Below are 5000 nucleotides of genomic sequence, written 5' to 3'. Positions count from 1 at the left end.
AGAGTTACGTTTATGTTTAGGGTTAGGGTTTGTGTTCCTGTTATGATTACGTTTAGTGTTATGCTATGGGTCGTGGTTTTGTTAAGAGTTACGTTTAGGTTTAGGCTTAAGTATAGGGCTAGTGTTAGCATTAGGTTTAGGGTTAGGTTGAATGTTAGGGTTACGCTTTGCACAAGGTTTCGACTTTGATTTAGGATTAGATATTGGGTTAGGGTTACGGTTAGGATTAGTGTTAGGGTTAGGTTTGGGGTTAGGGTTAGCGTTAGGGTTAGGTTTAGGGTTAGGGTTAGCGTTTGGGTTAGGGTTAGGCTTAGGGTTAGGTTTAGGGTTAGGGTTAGGGTTAGGGTTAGGGTTAGGGTTAGGGTTAGGGTTAGGGTTAGAGTTAGTATTGCATTGAGAGTTACGTTTATGTTTAGGGCTAGGGTTTTGTTCCTGTTATGATTACGTTTAGTGTTATGCTATGGGTCGTGGTTTTGTTAAGAGTTACGTTTAGGTTTAGGCTTAAGTATAGGGCTAGTGTTAGCATTAGGTTTAGGGTTAGGTTGAATGTTAGGGTTACGCTTTGCACAAGGTTTCGACTTTGATTTAGGATTAGATATTGGGTTAGGGTTACGGTTAGGATTAGGGTTAGGGTTAGGGTTAGGGTTAGGGTTAGGGTTAGGGTTAGGGTTAGCGTTTGGGTTAGGGTTAGGGTTAGGCTTAAGGTTTAGATTTAGGATTCGGGTTACTGTTACGATTACTCTTACGGTTAAGGTTTGGACAAGTGTTACGGTTAGGGTTAGGGTTAGGGTTAGGGTTAGGGTTAGGGTTAGGGTTAGGGTTAGGGTTAGGGTTAGGGTTAGGCTTAGGGTGAGGTTTGGGTTAGGGTTAGGTTTATGGTTAGCGTTAGGGTTAGGGTTAAGGTCAGTGTTAGGGTTAGGGTTAGGTTTAGGGTTAGAGTAAGGATTCAGTTTATGCTTATGCTTAGGCCTTTTTTTATCGTATGCATAGCGTTTCTCGTAGGGATATTGTTAGGGTTAGAGTACGGTTAGGGTTTGGGTTGGGGTTAGGGTTAGGGTTAGGTTTAGGGTTAGGGTGAGGTTAGGGTTAGGGTTAGGGTTAGGGTTAGGGTTAGGGTTAGGGTTAGGGTTAGGGTTAGGGTTAGGGTGAGGTTAGGGTTAGGGTTAGGGTTAGGGATAAGGAAAGGCTTAGCGTTAGGGTTAGGGTTAGGGTTAGGATTTAGATTTAGCATTTGGGTTACTGTTACGATTACGCTTACGGTTACGGTTTGGACAAGGGTTGGGTTAGGGTTAGGGCTAGGGTTAGGGTTAGGGTTAGGGTTAGGGTTAGAGTTGGGGTTAGGTTTAGGGTTAGGGTTACGGTTACATTTTAGGGTTAGTGTTAGGGTTAGGTTTAGAGTTAGGGTTAGGGTTAAGGTTATGGTTAGTTAGGTTTAGGGTTAGGGTTAGGGTTAGGATTAGGGTTTGGGTTAGGGTTAGGGTTAGGGTTAGAGTTAGTATTGCATTGAGAGTTACGTTTATGTTTAGGGCTAGGGTTTTGTTCCTGTTATGATTACGTTTAGTGTTATGCTATGGGTCGTGGTTTTGTTAAGAGTTACGTTTAGGTTTAGGCTTAAGTATAGGGCTAGTGTTAGCATTAGGTTTAGGGTTAGGTTGAATGTTAGGGTTACGCTTTGCAGAAGGTGTCGACTTTGAGTTAGGATTAGATATTGGGTTAGGGTTAGGATTAGGGTTAGGTTTGGAGTTAGGGTTAGGGTTAGCGTTAGGGTTAGGTGTTTCGGTAATATTAGGGTTAGGGTTAGGGATAGGGTAAGGCTTAGGGTTAGGGTTAGGGTTAGGGTTAGGTTTTGGGTTAGGGTTAGGGTTAGGGTTAGGTTTAGGGTTAGGGTTAGCGTTTGGGTTAGGGTTAGGCTTAGGGTTAGGGTTAGGGTTAGGGTTAGGGTTAGGGTTAGGTTAGGGTTAGCGTTTGGGTTAGGGTTAGGGTTAGGCTTAATGTTTAGATTTAGGATTCGGGTTACTATTACGATTACTCTTACGGTTAAGGTTTGGACAAGTGTTACGGGTAGGGTTAGGGTTAGGGTTAGGGTTAGGGTTAGGGTTAGGGTTAGGGTTAGGGTTATGCTTTGGTTTTGGATTAGGTTTAGTGTTAGGGTTAGGGTTCGGGTTAGGGTTAGGGTTAGGTTTAGGGTTAGGGTTCGGGTTAGGGTTAGGGATAAGGAAAGGCTTAGCGTTAGGGTTAGGGTTAGGGTTAGGATTTAGATTTAGCATTCGGGTTACTGTTACGATTACGCTTACGGTTACGGTTTGGACAAGTGCTGGGTTAGGGTTAGGGTTAGGGTTAGGGTTAGGGTTAGGGTTAGGGTTAGGGTTAGGGTTAGGGTTAGGGTTAGGGTTAGGTTTAGAGTTAGGGTTAGGGTTAAGGTTACGGTTAGTTAGGTTTAGGGTTAGGGTTAGGGTTAGGGTTAGGCTTAGGGTTAGGGTTAGGGTTAGGGTTAGGGTTAGGGTTAGGGTTAGAGTTAGGGTTAGGTTTAGGGTTAGGGTTACGGTTACATTTTAGGGTTAGGGTTAGGGTTAGGTTTAGGGTTAGGGTTAGCGTTTGGGTTAGGGTTAGGCTTAGGATTAGGGTTAGGGTTAGGGTTAGGGTTAGGGTTAGGGTTAGGGTTAGGGTTAGGGTTAGGGTTAGCGTTAGAGTTAGTATTGCATTGAGAGTTACGTTTATGTTTAGGGTTAGGGTTTTGTTCCTGTTATGATTACGTTTAGTGTTATGCTATGGGTCGTGGTTTTGTTAAGAGTTACGTTTAGGTTTAGGCTTAAGTATAGGGCTAGTGTTAGCATTAGGTTTAGGGTTAGGTTGAATGTTAGGGTTACGCTTTGCACAAGGTTTCGACTTTGATTTAGGATTAGATATTGGGTTAGGGTTACGGTTAGGATTAGTGTTAGGGTTAGGTTAGGGGTTAGGGTTAGGGTTAGCGTTAGGGTTAGGTGTTTTGGTAATATTAGGGTTAGGGTTAGGGATAGGGTAAGGCTTAGGGTTAGGGTTAGGGTTAGGGTTAGGTTTTGGGTTAGGGTTAGGGTTAGGGTTAGGGTTAGGGTTAGGGTTAGGATTAGGGTTAGGGTTAGCGTTTGGGTTAGGGTTAGGGTTAGGCTTTGGTTTAGGGTTAGGGTTAGGGTTACGTTAGGGTTAGGGTTAGGGTTAGGGTTAGGGTTAGGGTTAGAGTTAGAGTTAGGTTTAGGATTAGGGTTAGGGTTAGGGTTACGGTTAGGGTTAGGGTTAGGGTTAGGGTTAGGGTTAGGTTTTGGGATAGGGTTAGGGATAAATTAGGGTTAGTGTTAGTTTTAATGGTTAGGGTTAGGCTTAGTGTTAGTGTTAGGTTTAGAGTTAGGGTTACAGTTACATTTTAGGGTTAGTGTTAGGGTTAGGTTGAGAGTTAGGGTTAGGGTTAAGGTTACGGTTAGTTAGGTTTAGGGTTAGGGTTAGGGTTAGGGTTAGGGTTAGGGTTAGAGTTAGTATTGCATTGAGAGTTACGTTTATGTTTAGGGTTAGGGTTTGTGTTCCTGTTATGATTACGTTTAGTGTTATGCTATGGGTCGTGGTTTTGTTAAGAGTTACGTTTAGGTTTAGGCTTAAGTATAGGGCTAGTGTTAGCATTAGGTTTAGGGTTAGGTTGAATGTTAGGGTTACGCTTTGCACAAGGTTTCGACTTTGATTTAGGATTAGATATTGGGTTAGGGTTACGGTTAGGATTAGTGTTAGGGTTAGGTTTGGGGTTAGGGTTAGCGTTAGGGTTAGGTTTAGGGTTAGGGTTAGCGTTTGGGTTAGGGTTAGGCTTAGGGTTAGGTTTAGGGTTAGGGTTAGGGTTAGGGTTAGGGTTAGGGTTAGGGTTAGGGTTAGGGTTAGGGTTAGGGTTAGAGTTAGTATTGCATTGAGAGTTACGTTTATGTTTAGGGCTAGGGTTTTGTTCCTGTTATGATTACGTTTAGTGTTATGCTATGGGTCGTGGTTTTGTTAAGAGTTACGTTTAGGTTTAGGCTTAAGTATAGGGCTAGTGTTAGCATTAGGTTTAGGGTTAGGTTGAATGTTAGGGTTACGCTTTGCAGAAGGTTTCGACTTTGATTTAGGATTAGATATTGGGTTAGGGTTACGGTTAGGATTAGGGTTAGGGTTAGGGTTAGGGTTAGGGTTAGGGTTAGGGTTAGGGTTAGCGTTTGGGTTAGGGTTAGGGTTAGGCTTAAGGTTTAGATTTAGGATTCGGGTTACTGTTACGATTACTCTTACGGTTAAGGTTTGGACAAGTGTTACGGTTAGGGTTAGGGTTAGGGTTAGGGTTAGGGTTAGGGTTAGGGTTAGGGTTAGGCTTAGGGTGAGGTTTGGGTTAGGGTTAGGTTTATGGTTAGCGTTAGGGTTAGGGTTAAGGTCAGTGTTAGGGTTAGGGTTAGGTTTAGGGTTAGAGTAAGGATTCAGTTTATGCTTATGCTTAGGCCTTTTTTTATCGTATGCATAGCGTTTCTCGTAGGGATATTGTTAGGGTTAGAGTACGGTTAGGGTTTGGGTTGGGGTTAGGGTTAGGGTTAGGTTTAGGGTTAGGGTGAGGTTAGGGTTAGGGTTAGGGTTAGGGTTAGGGTTAGGGTTAGGGTTAGGGTGAGGTTAGGGTTAGGGTTAGGGTTAGGGATAAGGAAAGGCTTAGCGTTAGGGTTAGGGTTAGGGTTAGGATTTAGATTTAGCATTTGGGTTACTGTTACGATTACGCTTACGGTTACGGTTTGGACAAGGGTTGGGTTAGGGTTAGGGCTAGGGTTAGGGTTAGGGTTAGGGTTAGGGTTAGAGTTGGGGTTAGGTTTAGGGTTAGGGTTACGGTTACATTTTAGGGTTAGTGTTAGGGTTAGGTTTAGAGTTAGGGTTAGGGTTAAGGTTATGGTTAGTTAGGTTTAGGGTTAGGGTTAGGGTTAGGATTAGGGTTTGGGTTAGGGTTAGGGTTAGAGTTAGTATTGCATTGAGAGTTA

Source organism: Sturnus vulgaris, chromosome 1 (genome assembly GCF_052056855.1).
Source record: "Sturnus vulgaris isolate bStuVul1 chromosome 1, bStuVul1.hap1, whole genome shotgun sequence".
Lineage (NCBI taxonomy): Eukaryota > Metazoa > Chordata > Aves > Passeriformes > Sturnidae > Sturnus > Sturnus vulgaris.
Note: the sequence above shows the minus strand (reverse complement) of the source record.